Source organism: Talpa occidentalis, unplaced genomic scaffold (genome assembly GCF_014898055.3).
Source record: "Talpa occidentalis isolate TD23 unplaced genomic scaffold, MPIMG_talOcc4v2.1 talOcc4.5, whole genome shotgun sequence".
Lineage (NCBI taxonomy): Eukaryota > Metazoa > Chordata > Mammalia > Eulipotyphla > Talpidae > Talpa > Talpa occidentalis.
In genome coordinates this window covers 89,193,564-89,221,325 of record NW_023604861.1, presented here as the reverse complement: position 1 = coordinate 89,221,325, position 27,762 = coordinate 89,193,564, and the positions used below count along the sequence as shown (strand labels likewise).

Here is a 27,762-nt window from a genome sequence, read left to right as displayed (position 1 = left end):
ATCATTCAACTAATGAAAATCTAAGGTGGTTTTCAAGCAAGAGTGAGATAAGAGGGGCAAGGAGGGGATAAGCAATGTGCCACAGACTCATGATCGTCTGCCAAGATCCTGGGGAAGCTTCTGTGGACTACTATGCAAGGAGAACCAGTGCTGAGCTTAGGGAGAGTTCCTTTGCAAAAGCACTCCTGTGCAACATTTCTGGGGAGAAGACTGTCTACTGATAATCTCTCTCTCGCTCTCTCTTTTTTTTTTTTAATCACTGAAAATCTTAAAGAAAGCCCTCTTGGATTTTATACTTGAAACTAGTATTCTCAAAGTCATACCAGTATGTTGAAACCAAAAAGAAGGAACATGCTTTATAAACAAACAAAATGTTATTGTGCCTAGCTCTACAAAGGAGAGAAATGTACATGCAGAGATAGGAGTCAGACAACTGAGCCTAATTTACTATGCTCTGAGGTCAAGACAGTCTGCAAAAAAGAATGAACAATTGACATAGGTGCTCAGGAAAACAGTATCAGCCACAATTTTCAAGCAAACAATACCTGTGTTTTTAAAAGCAGAAGTCTCTGGATGGCTGGACTTATTATTATAGAGTTTTATGTTGAGGTTCGAAATAGCTACTTTGAAGAATATCTAAACATTTCATTGAATGCTCTTCTTTCAACTCTTCACATGACTTAGTTCTGGATTTTTGGTTTGTTTGTTTGTTTTTAGGGAGGACTTTCTTCTTTGAAAATGTCAGCATTCCCCATCTCCCATCTTATCCCTCTTTATTTATTCCCATAGGGCCTATCATCCTCTAAAATACTATATAGCTAAACTATTTTTTTTAGGATTTAACACTTCCATATTCCATTTGAAGATAAACTCTAAGAGGATGGGAATTTTGTGTCTATTTTATTCACTATGAATTCCCATGTCTAGGATAAACCTGGCACATCATAGGTAATCAAGACAGAGTTGTTGAGTAAAGGAATAAGCAACTTGACTTGTGGGATGTGAAACTTTATGTTTGCCTTCCATTGTCTCTTTCAATTTACAATATGGAGTTACTTTAAATAATTCCCCTGAGCAAAATTTGTGGGAAATCCCATTACCCTTCTGAGTGCTTTTAGGTTATATAATTTCTTCTGATGACTCTGAACCATAAAGCATATTTTATCTTTCAGTTCAGAAATTCATATATAATTTTTAGTTCAATATAATAATCAAAAACTTAAAATTTCAAGGTAGGTCCTTAACTCTGCCCCGGTTTGCACCTAATAAATTAGGGGGAGAAAAATGTTTAGGGGGCAGAGTGTATTACTCTTTATTCACTATTTTAGGCTTGCCCTATGTGGTAACCTTTCCCGTGAAAGGATTAAACACCCTACCTCATTGAGTTGAGGATCATCAAAGTGATTTTGACTCTCATGTGTAATTCCCTGCCATGAACTGTGGGCTGATTGTGTGACTTGTTTGAAATGAATAGCAAAGTTTATGATCTTACTTTTTTGTAAGATTATAAAAGGCCGTAACTTCTATTTTTCCATAATTTATGTGCATTTATGACTTTATACAATAGTAGCAAGGATTGTTCTGATGGTTATAGGTACATAAGCAATATCAAACACTTCTCAGAGAGAATCTGAGCTAGAGCATGGACTCTGCATTGTTACTTAACTGGAAGTGAAATGCAGGAGAGAGTGACTCTGCTGGGACCGGCCAGGTCACGCATGGCTACATTGCCAGGCATAGCACCAACCCTCAAGGAAGAGGCCAAAGTAAGCCCAGGTTGTTTTGTTTGCACAAAGCACATTACATGTTTTACTGAATGGTTACTCTCAAACTATATAACCACTAGAGAAACTTCTTGTTTCAAAATGAGTTATAAATTAAAAACTCTTAAGAATTGAAGCTCAGAATTTCAAGTAATGGGTGGAATTGTGGGGGTCTGAGTGGGGAGGAATCTGTAACATATAGACATACATCCAACAGTTGAACCAGTCCAAACTGGATAACTTTAGTGGACTGTTTTCATTTTAAGTGTCCTTCTCTTCTCCTTAGGGTGGTCCATTGATTTGCTGCTCAATGAGAGACAACTTTTGCTAGTTAATTGAGACTGTCACTTTGTCAGAACTTTCTAAGTAATGCTTCCATTACCTAAATATATCCCTTACATCTATATTATGGAAATGATAGAAAAGACTGTGACTTCTATCTTGCTGATATTTTCTCTGGTGTTTCATGCACACTAGCAAGGAACTGAGGGCCCCCTCTAGCCACCACCCAGTAAAGACCTGAAGGTTGTCAGTCAAAGAGTCCCTGAAAAACTAAATTGGAACAATAAACACTGAGGATGCTCAAAAGCAGTTTCTGTCCCACTTGATATTGAGATGACAGTGACCATGGCTGACTCACTGATCACAGTTCCTAAGAGATCTTAAAGAAGAGGAATCGGCTGTGTTGTGCCTGATTATTGACCCACAAAAACTACTTGATAATAATTGTTTGTTGCTTCAAATCACGAAATTTTGGGATAACTTATTTCACAGTAATAAGTAACCAGCAGACAGGAAGACTCCGTTTGGCCAATAAAACACTGGCCAAAGAGAAGATATTTGTCAATTCTGCAGAAACTTTAAATGTGAGTGCATTGTCCAACATGTTTCATTTTGCCATGTTGACTGATGTTCTAGATACAGACAGGATTCTGCCATGAAGAAATGCCCAGCAGAACCACAGATAAGCTGCATTGGGCATATAGTACAATTGAGGAATAAATCATCACATTATAAGCCACGAAGATTTGGGAACTGTTTGTTAAATTAGCATAACCTGTCCAGGATTTTCTCCTGGCATTATTTACATTTTTCTGGAAAATTCTCATTTGTAAGGTGCTGTTCTGCATATTGTATCACATTTAGCAATATCCCTGGCCTTTGGACACTAGATGCCAAAATAACACTCATGCAATTCCCCATCTGCCCAAATTATGATGACACAAACTATCTCCTGATATTGCAAAATATCCCCTGGGGGACAAAATCACTCTTGGGTAATAACCACTGTTCTAGTCTATCCTGACTGATAAGATCAATTTTCCTCATTCCCACTGTCTACAGTTGTCTTAGTATGAATGAGTTCATTTGTTCTGGCTGGTTGTTGATGACTTTTTCTTTAGGCCCTAAATACATTTGTATTCTTTTTATCATGGTCTTTCTACCTCAACAAAGTATCTTAGACAGGACTAGAACAATCTGATGCTAACATTCTGGTGCATGTGGCCCAAATATGGTCCAGATAAAACACTTTTTTCTAAGTACAATTTGGAAATTCAAATGATTCCAATATGCCTCAACCAGAGTAACTGAACAGTCACAATTTGGACCCCTTAACATCTCTCAGACTCAAACCAGCAACCAACATACTGTTTCCAAGTTCCAGGTATCCTGTCTCTGGGTGATGTATTAATAGTTGAATATCTATCGGATGGTTTCACTTATAGGAGGAATATAGGGGAACCAAATAAGACATCAGTGTAAAAAAACAATAACAGTAGAAAACACAAAAAAAACAAAAACAAATAATTATAAACCAGAGACATCCTGCAGGGGAGGAGGAGGGAGAGGGATCCGAGGAAGGAGGGAGGAGCACAGGGGACTGAGGTGATGGTGCAAGGGCGCATTGGTGAAGGAAATTCTATGGGACTACACCTGGGGTGGGGGAAACAAATATTGTTTAAAAATGAACAATGATCTAAAAAATAAATATTTTTTTAAAAATAACAAATAAAATTAAATATCAAAAAAATAATAGTTGAAGCCTGTCCCATTAAGTTTGAAATAAGAAGACACCCTCCAACACTTTGTGTTTGGCAAAGAGGGATAGGACTATCTCTCCAAGGAAACATATTTCTCCTTTAATCTCTAAGTTCTAAGCCTTTTAGATTTTTGATGTTAGGTAGCAATTAAAATCACAAAATCATTTTTTGTTCACTTCATTAAAAAATCCTTGATGACCTTCCATTAAGAACATAGTCTCTATTGTTCTGAAACTTCAACTGAAATTAACATAAAAGTAAATCCATTATAGCATGCATTATAACAGTTTAGCATTTCCCTAATTAATACATAATATTTTCAGTTCTGAGAAAGAAAAAAATATTGCTGTGAATTGATGCCACAACCTGACTTACTCAGTTCAACTGACTGAACATGTCATTTTCACTGTGAATTTAATCTAGGTTAGGTTTTCTAGGAAACGCATATTGGTTTCTTTCATGTAATAAACCTCAGCCTACTCTAATCAACTATCTATCAAATCAAGCAGACTCTGCACTGGAGTATGTTCAGATAACAGAGCCAGTAGCACAGAGAAACCTCAGGATTCACCCTTTCCATTTGACTTTCCTTTTTTCTTTAAATCTTGCAAAGTCTGTGAATCTCTCTCTCTCTCTCTCTCTCTCTCTCTCTCTCTCTCTCTCTCTCTTTTTCTCTCTCTCTCTCTCTCTCTAGCAGAGTGGTCCCCAGGAAAAGGGGAGTTCCAGATTCCTGCTCCCCTCAAGGGAGGGAGGAGCTGAGCAGGGAGAGAAGCTGAAGAGGAGACTGTAGAAGGAAGGAAGCAGGATGGAGAGTAAGGAGACCTGGAGGAGGCACATGAAGCAGAGAGACATGTGAAGAAGTTGCACTTGCTTCTTGGTCCTAGACTGGTTAAAACCGATGTGAGTGAGAGATCTGTGGGGAAGTTAACAATAGCAGCTTTTATCTTGATTTTGATTTTGTGCTTTTCCTCCCACACTTTTCTGGCTGTTTCTGACCCTTTTCTATCAGTCCCTGCCAGAAAGTGCTTTAGACTTGAGGTAGGCTTTCAGGCCTTGCTTTGGGCAAATCCTGTTTGGGTGGACTTTTACCCATGAGGGCATAGGTAACTTTGGGTGCTTGAATTGGAAACTATATTCCTTGTCTTTTCTGCATTGCAAAGTAATTGTATTAAATTTCCTTTCAATTAAAGGTCTTAAATGTTGTTTCTTGATGCGGCAGATGGCAGAACCTATTTAGAATAGGCAGGTTTGGGGGTTCTGGGGTGCCTCTTTCCCTGTTCTGTAACATATCTAACAGACTTATTGAGGTTTAATTGCTATATAAAAAAAAAAAAAAACAGCCAGTACGTATAGCACATATATAATATATACAATTTGATGAGTCTGGACACATGCAATCACCAATGAACCATGACCCAATAGCACCACAATGAAAATCATAAATGTGTATCATCTCCAAAAGTTTCCTTGTGTGCTTCTGTATGCATGCTTGTGTGTGTGTGTGTATGTGTGTGTGTGTGTGTATATATATGAGAGTGAAGTAAGAATAAGTAACATGAGTGCACAATGCAGTATTAACTATTTATTTGCCTTCAGTATCATCTCAGGAAAAGGGATTCTCCTACTATCCCTTCTCTCTGCCTCCCCACAGCTAGATAGCTCCTATTCATTCATGACTAAGCAAAAGTTGTCTGCTCCAGATAATTACCACATTGAAAATGAGAAAACAAAGAGGGAAAGGGACAGAGTATATGAGGAGAAGCAAAGTACTTTTTGTTGTCTTTCATTAACATGGCATTACAGAAAGCATACTTTTAGGATGTACTTTGCTAGAGGGAAAATTCAAGGAACTGTGTCCAGAATGATTTTGTATGACCTACCTAATTTTTCCAATTAAAGAATTAAAATTGTATTTTAATCAGAGACTGGTGAAAGTGCTCTTTAATATTCACTTGATTCATAATTAGGTTTTTAAAAAAACTTTTTATCATGTGAAAAATTATTGTAGCTTTGGCAGTTCTGGGAATTAATTATGATATTTCCATTGAAAGAAAAGATAATAGCTACTTTCACTGGGCCTATTTAAAAAAAAATTGCATTAAGGACCTTAATTTGGGAGTAGGTATATAATCAGCCAATGAAATATTTATCATCAGTCTGAAAAGAATCATCAGTTGAAAGGAGGGTATCAGTGTAACAATAGTTTAAATGGCTCTCAAAAAGACAGGATTAATGTAGTAATCCAGAGTAAACTTAAAAGAAATTGAAAATCATTTGCTCAATAAAATTTAAGAGGTTGTTTCTTTAGAAATGACCTTGTTGCCATAAAAAGAGGATGAAATAAACTATCAGAGTTTAGTATGAAGCATTATTGTTGAATTTGGTCAGAAGAAAAATGAACAGGATGGATAGTGCTAACAAACAGATTAGTAAATTAACTTGAGGAATTACCTAAGAATTCAAATGAATAACAAAATGAAATAAAAAAGGTCAAGAAATATAGACTATATGTCTAAGAATCTTGATGTCTATATTCTAATAGTCCCAAAAAGAATATAATAAAATTGGTAATAATAGAAGGTAATTTCCCCAAATTGAAGAAAGTAAGTCTTCATGTTAAAAAATGCTTATTAAATAATTTCTATAAAGGGAAAACCCCAAATACATACAGTGAGCAAAGAGAAGGAAATATGAGAGAAAGTGAGAGAAAGAAACAGAAAGAGAGAAAGAGATACAGAAAGGTACAGAGACATCAAGCAACTGAGTTTAGGTTTTATATTTGCAATATGAAATGCTTGAACAAAATTTTGTAACATCTAAAAACTTCTGAGAAGTAATCACTGGGAGCTATAGAATTCTACATCTAGGCAAGTGTGGTAGTCCCTATCTGAAATTTCACCTGAGATAGTAAAGTACAATAGATACAACATTCTAAAGAGAAGTACCAGATCAAAATGGAGATTTTTCAAATTAATTAGTTTAAAAACACTTTCATGATTCTTGATCACCTCACATTGAGTCAAAGAAGATTAAGTGTACATGGAGAAAGGAACAGGACATTTTGGAGGAAGCTGCTTTTGTGCTGCAAATCTCACTCATCAGTAGGACAGGGTCATGAGATCCTATCTCAGCTCAAGTCTAGGAGAAGAGTCAAAGAATTTCAATGAACACTGTTTATGCAGAAAACAAGGCGTCTTTAATAATTTTAAATGTTTTATATTGAACTTCAAGATGGGTAGCATCAATGAAATATGACAAGACACTCATTTTAAAGGAGCAATTAAAGGCCTTGAGTTTTCAGTACAAAAACAATTGTCAAAATAAAGCAAATGAACACACACATACATACACACTTACTTGATCTGTGTCCCCTTCAGCACAGTGGATAATACCTTAGGCTGGTGTCTGACTCTTACCTGGAAAATCCAGCAGACAACAGCAGGCTGGGAAGATGCTCTGAAGGTGGGCATGAAGGAATGAAAGTGAGATGATGGTGTCTGATGACTTACAATCTCAGACTTTTTGAAGCAAAGGATGTGTAAATGCGTCTCATGATCAAAATGCTGTTCAGGAGACAGAGTCAGACGGTTGTTATATTAGATGTTAAGACTAATAGCGGAAAGGATAAGCTAAATACAAGCCCAGATTTCTAGAAGATGTTGAAAAAGTAAGTTTTTAGTAGGGGGAGAATGTAGCATCTGAAAAAAGTAACAGCCAGAAAGAGGTATAAAGGCATGGCCATAGGGTATGTTCTATGAATCATATTTATTTCAACCATGTAGAAATATTCCTGTCTTCCTAATCTTTGCTCCTTTCCAGTGTTAATTAATATAGTTTATATTAGCTGTGTTAACAAATTGTCCCAACCTAACAAATCATTTAATATAATAGTGGTTAATGTCTCACGCCCATCATAGCTCAGTTGGGCTAAAGTGGGCAGTTTTGCATCTGATGATTGAGAAATCAGTCTCCTTTCATTTATTGATTCTGCCTTGGAGTTTTCCACTGGGTTTTCTACATAAGGTCAATACATGATAAAAGAAAGCATGGGAAGTCCACCCAACATAATCCTGCCTCAGACTGCCAGTGATCCATCACTTCTACTTAATATTCTATAAGGGAAATCTAGCCACATGAGCCTGCCTAGATGAAGATAGTGGTTTGTCCAGAAATAAGAAGTGGGTCTTACAAGTATCTAACTGATTTCTCTAATGTTCTGCCTCCAAGCTATAGGTACAAAGGGTTTGAAACTGGGGAGGAATAAAGAATTGAAGAACAGAGCAAAAATATATCTGTCCCTCATTCTTTGCAATAGCAGCAGTCCTGAGTTAAAGACATGGGAGTAACTGCAACTTCTTTACTTCTATATGGGTTCAGGCATTTTAAAGCAGCAATTTGAGATTATGATTTGTGTCCTAAAATAATCTCAGGATTTTACAGTGCTTAAAAAATAACTATAAATGACATGAATATGCCAGACTTTTCTTTGCTAGGGTAAAACTAATCCCACGAGCAGTTAAAGAAGAGTGAGAAAGCAGATTAAATTACCTTGTGATTGCATGCCACCAGTTGGACAAATTTAACATACTGGTTATATAAATTCTTATTCATTCACTTGAAACAGTAACTGGCATATTTTGTCCCTCTCCCCTGTGCTTATACCCATTCAAGTCTAGAGGCCAGTGTCTTCAATTAACTCCAGAGGGAGTTGTAAGCTCATAGGCCAATGATCAAAGATGACAGATTCTTGATTTCTGGGCCACCAAAGGCACCATCCTGCTGTGAGACAGCATAATGTGCCTAGAAAATGCAAACACAACATGTTTTTATGACAGTCTTATTCTTTCCTGCTTTACACACACACACACACACACACACAAACACTCCCCTCCCCCCAAAGATCTGGGAGGTGAAAAAAGTGAGCTATAAGCAACTCAAAGAAATAATTATTATGAATCTGTCAAGAGAACATCATGATAGGTTCCCCCTGTTTTAAGAGATAAGGGTTTAAAATAATAAGTTGTTCTGTGTTCTCAGGTGGTATGTTTTGAAGGCAGCAGACTAGAAAAAGAACCTAAGGCCAAATGTATCCAAGGTTAGTAAAGACATCTTGGAGTTTCTAGGCATGAGAGAGGCATGAGATCTATGTGTTTCCAGAAGGCACAGAGTATTGTTGAGCAGAACAATGTGACCTGAATGAGTTGAGAAAATAGCCAAGAGAGGCTGCCAGTGGCTAGAAAAATTATCTTGGTGTAAGTCAGAGAGACACTAGCAACAGAAATGTTAGGGAGAAGTGTGACAATCTGAAATCAGGGACATAATGCAAGTTATTCTCTGAAGATTTAGAAGATCTAGAGTTGAGGCAGGAGTCAAGCTGGTGGCATTAGCAAAGGGAGAACTGTGCATTTTATATGTTCCTTATCTACATGAGAACCGTAGACTTATTTCTCCACATTCCATAGCCTTTGTGTGATCTAGATTTAAATGTAATTTATTGTAGTTATGAAAAATTCATTGTTACTGCTACTGTTAATGAATGAACAAAGCCTGTACTATAGACTGAATATTTGTGACTCCTCCTTCTTCCCAAATTCATAGGCTGACACCTAACCCACATGTGGTGATATTTGGAGGGGGGACACTGGGAAGTTGTTAGATGCCAAAAGTGGATCCCTCATGAATGGGATTAGTGCACTTACAAAAGAGGGACTCAAGAGCCCTTTTCCCTCTTCTGCCAAATGAGGCTCCAGCAAGAAGATAGGTGTTATGAGTCTTTAAAGATGTTACTGTGATGTATGTCTTGTAGTGTTTTGCCTCTATTTTCTCCTATATATTTTATGGTTTCAGGTCTTATGTCCAGTTGTTTTATCCATTTTGAGTTGATTTTTTGTGCATGGTGAAAGGTATTGTCTAGTTTTACTTTTTTGCATGTGGTGGTCCAGTTTTCCCAGCACCATTTATTGAACAAACTGTCCATGTTCCATTGCATATTCTTTGCTCCTTTGTCAAAGATCAGTTGTCCATATAAGTGTGGTTTTATTTCTGGGTTCTCTATTCGGTTCCTTTGGTCTGTGTGTCTGTTTTTGTTCGGATACCAAATTGTTTTAATTATTATGGCTTTGTAGTATAGCTTAAAGTTTGGAAGTGTGATACCTAACATTGATTCAAAAGAACACCTGTATACCTATATTTATTGCAGCACTATTTACAATAGGTGAAACCTGGAAACAACCCAAATGCCCAAAAATAGATGACTGGATCAAGAAATGTGGCATATATACACAATGGAATATTATTCAGCAATCAAAAAAGATAAATTCATGCCATTCACAGCAATGTAGATGGAACTAGAAGGAATTATGCTCAGTGAAATAAGCCAGAAGGAAAAAGAAAAATATCCGATGGTTTCACTTATAGAAGGAATACAAGGGAACCAAATAAGATATCATGGACAATTATAAACCAGAGACATCCTGCAGGGGAGGAGGAGGGAGAGGGATCAGAGGGAGGGAGGGAGGAGCACAAGGGACTGAAGTGATGGTGTACGGGTGCATTGGTGAAGGAAACTCTATGGGGACTATACCTGAGGGGATGGGGGGAAGCAAATATTATTTAAGAATGAACAATGATGTAAAAAATAAAAAAATAATATCATATTTAAAAAAAAGAATATAGGTGTTATGAATCCAGAAGCAGGTCTTTACTAAATGTTGAATCTGCAGTCATAATGGACTTGCTAGTCTTCAAAATTTTGAAAAAAAAAAAGAAAACTGTTAAGCACCCAATACCCAATATATATAGCATCTTTATTATAGGAACTTGAACAGACCAGGAATTGGAACAGACTGATAAAAACGCAAGCTAATGACTTTCAGAAATGCCCTGTGGCCTGAAAATTTTATACCTTGGGCTCCCTTCTGCTCACTTCTCTTGGGTGCATAGGAGTTCTCTGCTGTTTCTGTGGGTCTCTGAACCTGAGAAGATGCTTGTGGCTATGCTTAGGTTTTTTTCTCTACCACAGTCTTGTCTTGTAATCCACAAGAGCTAAGGTCTCTTCTTGGTCATCTTGGCATTATTTGGATAGAATTTCTGACCCTGTGTATGATACTCCATCGCTACCCCAATCATTGTCTTCATTTTTCCAAATCACATTACTTTTGCTTCTTCTGATTTGCCACTGGGAAATCTTGGACTTAGTTTCTGCTCATTGATTCCCTTTGCACATTTGAAAAATATGGTAAAATCAATGTTACTAATTCCATAAACGTCAATGGCATCATTCCAGGAATCTATTGCTATCAAACTTAGCTATTGATATTTTTTCATAGAAATGATTTTGCCATTGCATAGAACTCAGAAAATGCATTCAAATCAGGGTTTGTCAAGTATCCTTCATCTATCATATTTTAGCTATTCCTATCTGTATCTCAATAGCCTCATAGAGTACTACCTGTACACTCATGGAAAAATAGGGTAGATTATGAGCTGCTAATATTCACTCTGATTCAAGATGATTTTTGACATATGCATAATGATGAATGAGATTTTTTAATAAGAATAAGCAGCATATTTTGATGAATATAATTTAAAATACCCACACAATTAAAAATATATTCAAATGTGAAAAATATGGTATGGTCAAAATCAGAGTACTTGAAAGATATTGGCAATATTCAGAGTGAAAATTTTTATAGTATGATAATGTTTCCTCATGCATATTAATTTGTAATTTTGATTTGATTTTCCTTGTAGATGCTTCCTATTAGACTGTAACTGCCATAAAGAAAGGGACCATATCTGCTTTATTTCAATGTTAGCACAAAGTGAAAGTTCATTGAATAGGAATACTAAATAGTGCTTCCTTTTTTTTATTTTTGTGTAGAAGAACTGGGGCCAGAAGTGTGGGGGATGAGAGGATTCACCAGAGACAGAGTGGGGAGCAGAACAGGCAATTGACTGAAATAAACTGCCGAGGGGAGCAGCAGGTGAGAAAACAGGAGAGGTCGCTATGCCACATGGGTCAGCTCCCTGGCCGGGGATCAAACTCAGGCCTTAGCCATGATAGCGCTAAGACTTAACCCCTAGACCACCAAGGAGGCAGTAATAGTGCTTCCTAAGGGGGATAAATGAAAATAACTTCTATCACTTCCTCCTCCACTTGCCTTACATCTTTTTCCTGGTCTTGAACTTAGAAAAAAGGGAAAAAATAGCTATTTCTAGCTAGAAGATAAATTTTTACTTCTGTTTTTTTCTCCCAGTAGGAGAATGGAGGTTTTTATCTTTACACATAACTTGTGAAAAGAATGCAACTTGGACACTCCGTAAGACTGTGTGTATGCCACAGAGACTGAAGAAAAAAAGAGTTGGTTGAAAAAGAATTTCAAAGTGGAAAAATGTATGGGAAACTCTGAGACACACTAAAGAAAAGAAGTTTCTTTATGGGGCAATTCCTCAAATTCTTTACTTATATTAGATTTCAAGGTCACTTTTTCCCAATGTAATATTCACGTATTTTCATCCTTGTTGGTTAACAAAGAAGGCCCCGTGATCTTGATGTGGTAGGGCAAGATTTTCCTTCCTGTATCATTCTTCATGGAAAGCTGGGAGAACCTCATACATATCTGGTGAAAAGAGCCTGATCTCTGGAGTAGGAGTCCATTAGTGAGAAAATAAAGGCACTGTTATTAGGGATGTAGAGAACTGGGGGTGTATGAGGGGAGAGATCCTGTCAAAGAAGGGACGTGTAGATCTCCAACCTACATGGATAGATTGACTTAGGTGGAAACGTAAAATAATATTTTAAACCACACTCTGATTCTGTATTTATAATCCTTTTGGAAATGAACTATATCTTAAACACTGTCAGCATTAAAAAAAGGCATTTCACTAATACATATTAAAATTAGAATATGAGGCAGACACAGCAGGCATGGGGCAGATGCAGAAGTGGCAGTTCCTGGTGCCAGAGACCAGTGAATACTTCAACAGAAGTGACACTGAGGAGATTCACTTTTCATTGAACAGGAGATCAGTGTAGGAAGCTGTGCCCAGAGGCAGGGGACACAGCCAGCAGGGCTGTTGGCACAGCCAGGGATTTGGGGGAAGATGGAGCAGATTCAGTTCAAATATATCCATATTGGAGCTAGAGGGAAACCATGTGGAGCAACTGAGGTGTTTCATACAGGCTGAGAAACCAGGAACCATTAGTGCGAGCACTTTGCCATGCACACCCTTTTTTCTGAAACATAAAATGGGTGCCTACCTCGTGAGGCCCAATGAAAGCACATGGATTGCCAAGTCTGCAATGTCAAACCCCAGAAAAGAGAGATATTGGTGCCACAAGCATGAGACTGGCATCCCTTCATTTCAAATTCATTTACACAAATAACACCCTGTCATCTCCCACCACCATTGACTCATCAGCTGCAAAACATGTCTAAGTACTTACAGATGCCAGCAATGACCAAAATACTTAAATCAAAATAAAAACACAGGACTAACTTCAAGAAAAGCAAAATTAGTTAGGCCTCTAAGCTACTGCTAGACATAAAAAAAAAATAAAATGAGACATCGGGTAGCAAACTGAGCAAACCAAAAGAAAATATATAATACTTGGCAACTTGAGAAATTTTTATTACTTCATTTCTGATGTCAACAAGGTCTATATAATTTCTGATGTGTATATACTGTTATTCTTATTTTTGTTTTTATTTTTTGTATGTGTATAATGTATCCTTTGCATGTGGCTGCCTTCAAGATATTTTTAATCTATTTTGATTGTCAGTAGTGAATAGGACATGTGTAAGCTTGCTTAGTATTCTCTGAGTTTGTGGGATCTGTGCTTTGGTGAATTTTTTAGTTTTTCAAAATTCTTGGCAATTTCCCCCTTAAATAGTTTTTCTCTTCCTTTCTTTTTCATTTTCCTCTGACATTCCAATTACATGTATGATAGATGATTTCATATTACTCCATAGTTGTTGATGCCTTGTTTAGTATTTTTTTATTTGTGTTTCATTTTGGGAATATCTGTTGGTGTCAACTTTCACATTCATTGATTTTTTTCCCTTGGTTGTGTTGAATATTCTGATATACTTTTCAAAGGCATAATTCATCTGTATCAATTTTTAATTTGCTTCTTTCTTGTAGTTTCTATCTCTCTGCTTAAGTTCCTATCTGATCACTCTGGTCATCTTTTTCTTTTTTTTTTTAAGATTTATTTATTTATTTACTTATACAAGCACTGGGTACAGTCAGAAGCACAGGAGGGTGAGAGAATTCACCAGAGGCAGAGAGGAGAGCAGAGCAAGCAGACTGACGGAGTACACTGCTGAGGGCAGCAGCGGGCACGGCAGGAGAGGTCTGCGCGCTATGTGGAACCCTCACCCAGCAGCAGGGGATCAAACCGGTGCTGCAGAAGCTGCAGGCAGCTTCGCAACCCAGCACTCTACTGCTGGGACACTGGGGAGGCCCTGGTCATCTTTTTCCACTAGGGTCTTTGACATATTAAATATAAAATCATAGTTACCCCCCCTTTGATAGGCCCCATATATAAGTAATATTTAAATACGGTTCTATTGATTGACTTGGATCTTAGCAATGTGAATTTTTAAAAAACTTTTGTGTCTCATAACTTTTTAGAAAATCAGAAATATTTTGTAGGATATTGGTAGATATAATTAGTTTTCAGCTGGGGAAAAAAACAAAACAAAACTGACCTTGCCTTTTTCTAGGCCTTAGAGAGGGAGATTGAGTCCAACTAGTCAGAAGTTGAATTGGATTTACTATTTTTTGTTGTTGCTATGGTTACTCTCAGAACACCACAGTCTTTAAATTCTTCTAATAATATCTTGTCTTTAGGATGGAGGCAGGTTTGCAAAAGGGTATATCTTAATCTCTGTTGCACCTTCAAATTTTGGTTTTCTCTTTGTGCCTGTATTCCAGAGAAGGTCTCCATCCATGCTTTTGATCTTCTTCCAGGATTATATTATTGTTACTTGTTACTCAAAATTTGTTAGTTTAGTTATGTCAGACAAATAACAAAGGGTATTCTTTGTTGTTCTGCCTCAGCATAAGTCTTAAGGGAGCTCAAGATTCCTTGATTTCAGAGGTATGTCATCCCAGGTGACCCTGTCCCCTCCCAGAGGTAGGTGATAATGAGCGGTTTGATTTGAGAACATATTTCTACTCCTTTTGTGGGAGTAGAGAGTTGTAACTCTTTGCCCAGCTTCAGTGTATCTGTACTACAGATAACAAGGTTTGCTGCCTTGTCCTAAGCATTTTAAGACATTTGGTTTATAGGGGACATGGCAAAAATGCTTCCAACTTTGCAAATGACTTTTGCTCCTCACCTCCAGGTCTGAATCTGGAAAGTAGAATTCTCACCCTACCTTGAGTCTTTCTTAGGAGCCTGAGAGTGAATGCAAATTCTCCACATCTGGGCTTCTAGGAGTTCTGTAGTCATACTGTTATAGAGCAGCCCCGATATTAAACGGGTTCCTGGCTGTGGGTCCTCACCCGCGCGCTTTAAAGGGACATATGAATACTCTACTACAGACACACACAAAAGGTTAATAAAAGGTTTATTTACAAGAGAAAAGGAAATAAGGAAAATGTACAACTCAGGGAGAAAATAGGGAAATAAAGTCTTTAATGCGTCCTACCCGATCCGACGACCTGGAAACCCAAAGTCACTCTCAGAGCTGGCCAGACGCTGCGAGCTGGCGGAGAGCCAAAAATGGGGGATCCTCCAAAGCCCACGTGTCTGCCTTTTATATCCACCTGGCTGCTTAACCCCACCCTCAGGTCCCAGCCACCTTCCCTTTGGTGGTGATGGGATTTGGAGTTCCCAGTGTCTTTGACTTTGACCTAGGGTGGGGGTGGAGTCCACAAAGCCTGTATGGAATTAGCTTTGGGACATCCTTTTCCCCCTAACTATACCAGCCATATGGGCATTTAGCCATTTGTTTACAATTTTACCTGAATTCTGCCCCCCTGCAGCCTCCAACTTGTATGTTTTCACCTCTCTGCTGCAGGTAAGTAAGTATTTGTGCCCTGTTTATGTTAGAAGTGCCTGTCTTTCTTTCCAATTGGGTAGTCTGGTTACTCTACAACTTCAGCTCTGGTGTAAAAAAAGAAAAGCTGCAATTTTGCAAATTAGCCAGTTTTCCCTTATTATTTTTTATAAGCTTGAAGCATAAAAGGTTAAGTTACTCTATATGCTCAGCAGCTCCAAAAAGTCTCCTTTTCTTTTTAGAATTCCCTTATTTTTTACTTTTTTTCTTTATTTTTTTTATTTTTATATTCCCAATACAATTGCAACCCCGATTTGACCCCAAGCCCTCATTTCCCCCCCCACCCCCTGCCAAGAGTGTCTCTGGTTCATAGTTGTTTGTTGATTTTGATTTTTTTCTTTCTTATAGTTATTCTCTTTCCTGATCCATATTTAGGTTTTCCAGATTCCTGTTATGAGTGAGACCATCCGGTATTTTTCTTTTTCTTTCTGACTTATTTTGCTAAGCATGATCCCTTCCAGCTCCATCCATGTTGCTGCAAATTGCATGTGTTTATCTTTTTTGAATGCTGAGTAATATTCCATGGTGTATATGTATAACATCTTCTTGATCCAGTCATCTATTTTTGGGCATTTGGGTTGTTTTCAAAGCTTAGCTATTGTAAATTGTGCTGCTACAAACATAGGGGTGCAGGTGCTCTTTGGAATTAATGTTTCTGTGTCCTTTGGGTAAATACCTAGAAGTAGAATTGCTGGATCATATGGAAGTTCTGTCTTTACTAGTTTAAGGAATCTCCACACAGCTTTCCATACTGGTTGGACCAGTTTGCACTCCCACCAGCAGTGCAGGAGAGTTCCTTTCTCTCAACAACCTCGCCAAAATTTGCTGTTGCTAGTTTTTTTTAATATGTGCCATTCTCACTGGTGTGAGATGGTATCTCATTGTAGTTTTGATTTGCATTTCCCTGATTACAAGCGATGTTGAACAATTTTTCATATGCCTGTTGGCCGTTTGTATTTCCTCTTCTGAGAAGTTTCATTTTAGCTCTTCTGTCCATTTTTTAACTGGATTATTTTCTTTGTTTTTGTTGAGTCTCTTCAGCTCTTTGTAGATTTTTGTGATCAGTCCTTTATCATTAGTGTTGTGTGCAAAAATGTTCTCCCAGTTGGTGGGGTTTCTCTTTGTTTTGGTTATTGTCTCTTTTGCTGTGCAGAAGCTCTTTAATTTGATGTAGTCCCAGCTGTTTATCTTTGCCTTCACTATCACTGCTTTGGGTGATGCGTCTGTAAAGATGTCTTTGAGGTGCATATCATATAGTGTTTCGCCTATTACAAGCAGCGAAATTGAAGCAGTAATCAAAGCACTCCCCAAAAACAAAAACCCAGCCCCAGACTGCTTCACAAATGAATTCTACCAAACATTCAGCAGTGAATTAGTGCCTATCCAAACTCTTTCAAAAAATTGAAAAAGAAGGAATACTACCAAATATGTTCTATGAAGCCAACATTACACTAATACAAAAACCCAACAAAGACAACACAAAAAAATAAAATTGAGAATGATATTGGCTGTGGGCTTGTCATAGATGGCCTTTATGATGAATATAATCATAAAGGCCAATCTCCCTAATGAACACTGATATAAAATCCTCAACAAAATCCTTGCCAACAGAATCCAATAATGCATCCATAAGATAATTCACCACGACCAAGTAGGATTTATTCCAGAGACACAAGGATGGTTCAACATCCGAAAATCAATCAATGTAATCCAACATATCAACAAAAAGAAAGATAAAAAACATATGATAATATCCATAGATGCTGAGAAAGCATTTGACAAAGTACAAGACCCATTTATGATAAAGGCCCTTGAAATTCTCAGGATACAAGGAACATATCTCAACATCATAAAGGCCATCTATGACAAGCCAACAGCCAATATCATTCTCATTGGTGAAAAGCTGAAAGCATTCCCATTAAGATCTGGAACAAGAGAAGGATGTCCACTCTCACCACTGCTTTTCAACATAATACTGGAAGTCCTAGCCAGAGCAATAAGACAAGAGAAATTCATACAAGGAATCCAAATAGGCAAGGAAGAAGTCAAACTATCACTATTTGTGGATGATATGATAATATACATAGAGAACCCCAAAAACTCCACAGAAAAACTAATTAAACTCATCAATCAGTTCAGTAAAGTGGCAGGATACAAAATCAATGAACAGAAATCAGTAGCCTTCCTATACACAAACAATAAATCTGAAGAAGAAGAAATCAAGAAAACCATTCCTTTTATTATTGAAACAAAAAAAATCAAATACTTGGGAATAAACCTAACAAAAGAAGTAAAGGACCTATACAAATAAAACTATAAAACACTGTTAAAAGAAATAGAAGTAGACACAAAGAAATGGAAAGACATCCCTTGCTCATGGATCAGAAGAATTAACATTATCAAAATGGCCATCCTACCGAAAGCAATTTACAGATTCAATGCTATTCCTGTCCGGGGCCACGGCAGGTGTTGCGCAGCTTGAAATGCATATCGTTATCCAACCGCCAATGAAAAGTGTACACGAGGGCAGTCAGCAAATAGGAAAGCACCACACCATCCAGAAAGAGGGAACAGGGAAAGCGCAGGCGCGGCAGAGGGTATATAAACAGGGTGCAGTAGGAAATAAAGGTTCCGCTTTGCAGCACATAAAAGAGTCAGCCTCTCATTTCATCCCCAGCCCCTCTTTCATGCCTCTCAAATCCCGCTGGTTGGGACAATTCCAGTTAAAATTTCAATGTCATTCTACAAAGAAATAGAAAAAATATTGATGGAATTCATATGGAGCCACTGAAAACCTCGAATAGCCAAAACCTTCCTGAAAAAATAAAGAAGGGAATGGAGGCATCACTCTCCCAGATTTCAAACCATACTACAAAGCCATAATAATCAAAACTGCATGGTGGAACCAGAACAGACACATGGACCCATGGAACCGAATAGAAAACCCAGAAATAAACTCACAGATATGGTCAACTAATCTTTGACAAAGGAGCAAAGAATATGCACTGAAGCAAAGAAAGTTTGTTCAATAAATGGTGCTGGGAAAACTGGGTCACTACATGCAAAAGAATAAAGCTTGACAACTACCTCACACCGTGCACAAAAACCAACTGAAAATGGATTAAAGAACTAGACATAGACCTGAAACCATAAAATATACAAAAATTCTCCTTTTAAAAATGTTGGCCAATATGAAACTGGAAAACGGTAATTCATTTTGGGTTTTATTTGATTGTCCTGATTACTGATGAGGCAGAACAAGAATTTTCTCCATTGTTTTACTTTCAATCTTTTTGTCACCTAATATTTAAAGCATGTGATATAATTAGCATATAGGTAGGTAAGCTTTACATTAATGCAGTTAGACAATATGTAATTTTGGTTGGAATATTTAGTCTATTTAAAGTTCTTTAAATTATTGATATATCTAGATCTAAGTATACCTTATTACTACTTGTTTCCCTTTTTCTTTCATTTATTTATTCTATTTCATTTATTTTTCTCCATATGCTTGTCAATTATGCATTTTTGTTAGAGGCATTCTAGTGATTGCAACAGTAACATTTGTCTTATTCAGAATTGCTATCAATTTGTCACATTTATCACATCCTGAACTATCCAAGTAACGTATAAATCATATTTACCCATTTATCAGATTCTCACCTTTTGTGCAATTTCTGTCAGTTATCTGTCAGTTATCTTAAGTCCACATGTATCATAAACCCGAAAGACATTATGTTTTTAACTCTCAATATCATTCAATTTCCCCCCATATACCCTTTCTTTTTCTTTATTCCCTTCTTATACTGAATATATTTGGGAAAATATCCCATCCTGGAAAACATTTTCTAAATATGTCTGAAGAATATTTTGTTGATTATAGGGGATTTTATTTTTCCATTCAATAAATATTTATTTTTGAAATTTTATTTATTTGCCAATCATTTACATAACTATGTAATTTTAGGAGTACATCTTCACCCCACCCCATGCTTTAATCACCCTTCACCAGAGCTCCAGGCTGAATGCCCTGTGGTTTTCCTTCCCCCTCCCCTTTCCCCTCCCTCTCACCCCCTCTAATAACCAGTATATTTTTCACAGTTTAAAAATTATTTTTATTGTGTTTTTCTAGTTTGGTTTCTTTGGTTATCTTCCACAAGTGAATTAAAACAACTGGTAACTATCTCACTTTCTGACTTATTTCACTTAGCAATATCACTTCAAGATCCATTCATTTTGTCTCCCCAGAAAGTTTTTCATCTTTTTTAATAGCTGAGTAGAATTCCCAGTGAGTGTATATCCCACAATTTATTTATCCAGTCTTCTGTTGATGGGAATTTAGCTTGATTCCATGATTTGACTATTGTGAATTATGCTGCTATAAGCAGTGAAGTGCATAAATCTTTTCATACTAAAGTTTTCATATTCTTTGGGTAAACATTTAGCAATGCTATTATTGGATTCATATTTTATTTTTTGGAGGAATTTTCATACTGTTTTGTACAGAGGCTCCATCAAATTATATTCTCATTAACACAGGATAAGTGTTTCCTTTTCTCCCCAGTTTCCCCAACATTTGTTGTTTCCAGTTTTTGATGTGGGCCATTCTTATGGGGGTGAGGTGATATGTCATTTTAGTGTTGATTTGCATTTTCCTTATAATAGGTGATTAGTATTTTTTCCATGTGATTATAGACCATCTGGAATGTCTTCTTTGAAGTGTCTATTTAGATCTTCTGTTCATTTTTTGATTGGTTGAGTTGTATGTGTTCTTTATATATTTTAGAAAGCAACCCCTTGTAAGATATGTGATGTGCAAATATCTTTTCTCCAGTCTACAGTTTGCCTCTTCATTTTTGTGATGGTTTCTTTTTAGTTTGGAGTAGTCCTATTTAACCTATTTTTGCTTTGTTATCCTTCCTATTGAAGTTGCATTCCCAAGTACATCTCTAGAGTTGATATCCAGAAGGTATCACCTATGTTTTCTTATATGTATTTTATGGTCTCAGGCCTTATATTCAAGACTTTAACCCACTTTGAGTTAATTCTTATGTTTGGAGTCAAATAATGAACTGATTTTACTTGATTTTGTTGTTGTTGCATATGACTATCCAAGTTTCCCAGAACCATATGGGCTTTAGAATTTTAGATTGGGATTATTTTCCTATAAGTCTTCAAAGTTATCACACTGTTGTTCCTAGTCTATTTAAAGTTACCTATCTGCTTTATTGTTGCTCTGATCAAGGTAATGTTTTTCTTTATTAACTTTTGGAGAAATCTTCTATTAGTCTTTGGTTTTCAGAATTTTTTACTATGGTATGTTTGTTTTATATATTGTTGAGTTACAAATGCCTCACATTTAATGACTTAAAAACACTTCCTAATATCTTCATGGTTTTGTTAGCAGACTGGACTGATTTGGGCAGTTCTCATTTGGGAATACCTTGATTATAGTCACATAGCATTTGATACTCCAGCTATGTAAAGGCTCTACTGGGCTTGACACACATGATAGCACACTTGCCCAGTGGGCTGCTGGGTGGTGTTTTACACTCTGTGCAACTGAGTGCCTAAATGTGTTCACTATGTAGCTGCAATTTGTTACATTTGTTACAAGATAACAACTATATTCCATGTAGCAGGCAATGGAAGCTGCTCGGTCAGTTCAAGGCCATGCCTGGAACTATCAAATTGTTATTACTTCAGTATTCTATTGGTCAAAATATTACTGTTCCTTCTTGGTTTCAAGAGGTTAGAAATTAATCTAATCCCTTGATAGAGGGGTATTTAAGATCTCAGGGCAGTTGATCCTGTGAAAATGGGAGATGATTATATAGGAATCCTTGAAAAGATACAGTCTTTCACAGTTTGTCCTCTGGCTTAAAAAAATTAATCCCTCCCCCTTGCCAATATACTCAACCTTTCTCCTAAGATCCACAAAATCTTATTCTGTTATGGCCTCTGTCTAGATTCCCAGATCTTGTTATCCCAGAGCAGCCTTTGTCACATTTGAAGATGATTTAGGTTAAGTGTGGATTAGGCTCGTAAGTGAAGATCTGGCTGGTCTAGCCTATAAGAAAGTGGCCCAGGCTGTGGCTAGCCCATTTATTGGCATGTCTATGAGAATTTAATTAAAGTATCTATCTTTGGGGCCTCCCTGGTGGCACAAGGGGTTAAGCACAGCACTATGAAGCTATCAGCAGCCTCTGCAGCACAAATTCAATCCCTGGCCAGTTGGGGAGTTGCCCACATGGCACAGCAGACCTCTGCTGTCTCACCCAGTGTATTTCAGTAGATCTGCCTGTTCTGTTCCTCACTCTGTCTCTGGTGAATCCTCTCACCCCCCACACCTCTGGCCTGTACCCCAGTTCTTTTATGCATAAATGGGTGAGTCTTTAAAAAAAAGTATCTTCATTATTTGTTTTTTTTAAAGATTTATTTATTTATGCATACAAAAACTGGGGGGCAGGCCAGAGGTGTGGGGGTTGAGAGGATTCACCAGAGACAGAGTGGAGAACAGAACAGGCAGACTGACTGAAGTACACTGCTGAGGGGAGCAGTGGGCGAGTCAGGAGAGGTCTGCTGCACCATGTGGGTACCTCCCTGGCTGGGGATTGATCTTGTGCTTCAGTGGCTGCGAGTAGCTTCATAGGTTGCATCTTAACCCCTTGCACCACCAGGGAGGCCCCATTTGTTTTAAATCCTTCAACATTCTGTGATAGTATTTAACATTCTTTTATCATGAATCCTAAAGATTAATACGATCACAGACACTCAAAGTATATGGTTGTATTTCATGAAGTGGCATCACGAATGTACTTATATTAACTTTTTAGATGCAAACACTCAAAGACACAAAAAGTAAGATTTTATAAGAATTTTAAAACCCTAAGAACAAGTCTCAATGATGCCATTGAGACTATGTTAGAAACACTGCCCTGTGTCAATGAGAATGAAATAACAACTAGCTCTAATGGCCAGCCCAATCACTACCATTGATTTTAAATCAGAGGTAAAGAAAAATGGATGTAGGAGAGTCACTCAATGAGAAGGAATTCAAAATACTCAGGCTTCACTCTTACTCATCCCTGATAGTCTGATTATATTTGTAGGAAGGCAAAATACTGAGCATAGCAATTTTAGAAAAATTCTCCCATATTCTGGTAACTATCACCCATTGAGAATCAGAATTCTGGTTCAACATAGAAATTTCCTGTATAAAGTCTCTTACATGAAATGCAGAATTATCTCCAACTCTAAAGAAAGCATCCAAAAATTTAATATGAGCAGCTCCACTCTTGAATCCTTCACCTTGTTAAATATTTCTCAGTCTCCTTTGGTTCTCAACTTGCCATTACCTCTGGTCTTTGGATTTATAATTTCTTCTTGAGAATATTCTAATGCTGCATCATAAATTACTGCTTCTTGATATCACCTGTCTCCCAAATCACCTGAAGTTCATTCACTTATTATGTTGATGTAATCATTTCTTGAACTATTTAATTCCAGCCACATTGTATTGTGATAACATTATTTCTCAGAGCTTATAATCTCTTTGCATAAGACAATGAAAAATGTTTCCATTTCTACCATTCTATACTGACTTTATTTGGAGAACAGCATAATTGTCCCTTGATAGGAGATATTATGCTGTTTGACTATTGGGAACATTAAGGTTTTTTGTCACAAGCCACACTGATTCTGGCCATTCTGGCAAAGATACCCCCTCAATTCCTTACACCTCAGTTTGGTCTAATGAGAAATACAGGTTTCCTTTTCCAAATAATCACTTTCTTGAAGCATAGCAGAGATCTTTGCCTCCAATCCAGCAAATGGGTTTCACATACCTATTCAAATGAACTGCTGAGCCCAGAAGAAAGGATAATGGTATTACTCATATAAGATCAGATCCAAATAAAAATGTTCTGGGTGGCTAGTTGAACAAATATATGATTGGTATAAAGATGCAGCCACAAGATATGGTGATCCATAAAATTGTCAAATGCCTAACCATAATATTTGCAGTTACATCAAGAGTAGAATTTGTTACACCATTATGCTAGTACAGTATTCCTCCTGGGACGCAACCTAACTCTAAATTAAGTGTACTAGAAAAAACACAGAAAATTTTCTATGTAGGAAAGACTACTTAATAACTTTATACTTACTACTTTAATAACTTTAGACTGGTCCTTCCTAACTGGGGAAGCTGTCGCCACAGAAGACACACCCAACTTCCACCAAAAATATTACCAATGCAGTGATCTTGCCAACCAAAGCCAAATTAGCAACACAGGGGCATCATGAACCAACCTGCATCTGAATTCATTGCCTTTTCAGCACCAGCCAATGCCTAGTAGATGTAAAATATGTGTTAGTTGAGCTCTACTGAGGAGAACTTGCTGCTAGAAAGTTTATATACTTCAGTTTTCCCCACCCCTTGCCTTCTTTAATTCATTCAACCAAAAATATTTAACAGATACCGGCACCAGCTATTGTGCTAGGTTGTGGGTTGTCACAATGAACAAACTGGACCCCCACCTTTTTTTCTCTTACAGTTTATTTTTCCATATCATCTACTTGACTGCTTCTTCAAATCTAGATTGGAAAAAATATTGTGCAACCAGAGAATCCTTTGAGGAATCAAGTACACTGGGGACTTCCATCATTTGTATCTCAGTTCTCTAAAAATGACTGACCAAGTGAACCACAGTACATCAACTGTTCCTGAAGTTTGCCATTTCAATTTCTTGCTGGGAAGATAGCACTAGATTTGTGAAGCATTTCTTCATGTTACTAGTTGGTGTTTTCAGGGAAATGTTTGAGTGGTATGCTTTTTGAGCTATTCCATATCTGATATTTTTCTGTTGTCATAATGCAGAATTCTTCAATTGTAATTATTGTCTTTTACATATCCATAGGTATTTTGCCACAGTTTCTGACATGTACTTTTTTTAAGATTTATTTATGCATACAAGAACTGGGGTACAGGCCAGAGGTGTAGGGGGTGAGAGAATTCACCAGAGACAGAGTGGGGAACAGAACAAGCAGATCGATGGAAATACACTGCTGAGGGGAGCAGCGGGTGAGTCAGGAGACATCTGATGCACCATGTGGGTATTTCCTTGGCCAGGGATATAACTCATGCTGCAGTGGTTGCAGCGAGCTTCATAGGTTGTGTCTTAACCACTTGAGCCACCAGGGAGGCCCACTGACATGTACTTTCAAGAAAATTTTAAAAAGGATATATTTTTTGCTCTTTTATAATTAATTTTCCCTTTCATGTTTGTAAGATTCTTTCACATTGACATTTTAAAAATATTGCAACACACAATACACAAATTCTACATTTTCATTGGTGGGTCTCTCCATCCCATGAATTAGAAAAATGTTTCTAATTAAACATTTTTTTTTGCTACTATACATTGAATACTGCCTTTGCTCTATCTACTATTGTTCATTCTTAAGTTAACTGTCCAAAAACTACCTTTTAAAATTATTTTGCTTATTCTTAGTATTTTAATATTTTATTCTTCCATCATATTTTCCCTTTATATCAGTGATTTTATGTTCTTTTCAGGGTAGATTTAAATTTCACATCTGTGCTTTAGTCTCCAAACGGCCACATGTTAATTCATGATTATTGATGAGAGACAAATTTTGTATGTTCTTTGTACTCCTCAGTTATGTGTGATGACCCCAACTAAGTCATTCAACTATGGCAGGATTACCTCTCTGAGTCTTGAGTAAATGAGCATGCATGTGTACTGGTGTTGAGAACACAGGTATTTACACAATGTAGGTATAGAAGCTACCTGATTCCCAATTCTTCTTCAAGGGCTCCAAAATCAAGCTTTTGGTGGAAAGCTTATCAAAGTCCTCATGCCATGCACTAAAATGATTGATTAATACCAGCCGAGTCAAAATGAGATTCTGCAATATCAAAGTACAGGCAACTGTGTGGTGCCAGGAAAACCCTCCTTCCCTGAGGTATCCAAGTGAAATGCAGGGGAGTAATAAAATTCATAATCATCAGTAAAGAGACTTGCCCTTTTACTTATTTTTAACCATTTTTTAGAATAAGTACATTTCTTGAATCTTAAGTGATATAGACAAACTTCATGGTAATTTCGAAATGGATTTAGAATATATTTTAAAACCATATTTGTTCATTTGGTCATTCTCAATTAAAAAAAAAAATCACTGGTTCCTAGTGCCAAAAAAGACACATTGAAAAAATTATAAAAGGTGCAGCTTAATGTCCCTGGTGTGTTTAGTGTGGGGGACAACACCATGGAGTGATCAGGAGATGGGTGGAGCAGAGAGGAATATGAATTCTTTTCCATGAAAGATGTTTTATGGAATTGGCCTGCTCAGATATAAGCACAGAGAATGGGAAAAATCCCTCAAGGAACACTGTAGATAATGGCTAGAATGAAGGAAGACTAGGAAAAAGCTTGTTTAGGAAGCTGTAATTTAGGTGAGGGATTGACCTATTGTCCTGGCAGTGTAGATAGAGAAAACATAAGAAATTAGAGAGAGATTTAGATAACTTAATGAAAATAATTTAGCAGTCAGTTGATCTTAGGAGAAATAGTCAAAATGTGTTTATAATAATTTCCATTTTCTGTCTTAAGTGATAGATTAAATGTTGAAATCCAAAGGAATATAGAAAAAGGAAAGATTTTGAGACAACAGGTTGAAAGAGGGACTGAATGTGGAATATAATTAATTCTCTTCAAAGATACTATGTTTAAAACAAATATAAGACTGACAGGTAGAGATATTAAATTGGATGTTTTATTGGATATAGGGGTCTAGAATTTTAGAGAGATGATTAACAGGAAGTTATATATTATGAGGTATGATATCAGCAGTGTATTATTGCCTGGAAATGAGCCAATCGAAGATTACAGTACTGTCCTAGACACAATGAATACAATAATGAAAATAAAGACCAGGTTCCTATTCTGGGGAAGCTTATCTATCTAATAGCAATAATCAAATAGACAAAAGCATAAGTAATATAATTTGAGGCTGTTGAAAGAAAGGTGAATAGATTCCTAAAAGATGCTAAAATTTGAGAGTTGAATAAAGACAAGAAATTTATTTGCAAGAAGAAATAAACACAGACCCAAGATTCAAAGGACCAATAGTAAAGGTTTTGAACAATCAGTAAATTTTCTTCTCGATTTTATTCAAGGGTCAATAGCTCTGCCTTTGCAATAAGAGCTGCCAGGGCAAGCATATGGGATGCTAGCTTTGCCATTCTGATTGCTGATTTTAAAACAAATCTTACCATATTTCTGATCTCTCACTCTCAAAATGTTCCCATGAGTAAAACTGACTCATCCAAAAGGTATGAAAAATCATATATACTTTGTCCAAGTTAATTATAGACATCACATTTCTGAGACAAGGAAAACCTTGTTCCCTCAAGCCATGTTAAAGAAAATGGATATATTCTGATGTTGCTTTCTCTGAATAAAGGAAAACAATTCTCTGGGTAACTAGTTTTTTCTGGAAAGAAAAAAATTGTAAGTTTGCAATGATTTTAAATGTAAATTAGGTTATTCTCTGTTCCTGGAATTATGAGAAGTTTATAATACCAAATTATTTTTATTTGCAGCAAAGTTGTTTGTCTAAGATGTTGAACTTACATCATTGAAGATACTTCTGAGATATAAAATTTTGTGCCTCAAATTCATTATTCAGTTTCTTTTCTATGTTGCTTAGAATAGAATCAGTGTGAGACATTTTCATCTTGAATATACTTTGGATGTAATTATATTTTAAAATTCTGACAACTTTTACCAGTATTGTTAATGCATTTAACTGTACATTAAAACCCGACCATTTCCATCCATTTCTTTTTCACAGGCACAA

The 27,762-nt window shown here is 36.8% G+C and overlaps 1 pseudogene; it reads left to right on the top strand.

Annotated features, from left to right (window-relative positions):
• The first annotated feature begins 1,718 nt into the window (after nucleotides 1-1,718).
• The window catches only part of LOC119258588 (40S ribosomal protein S4-like), a 53,991-nt pseudogene continuing 27,947 nt past the window's right edge, over nucleotides 1,719-27,762 (top strand).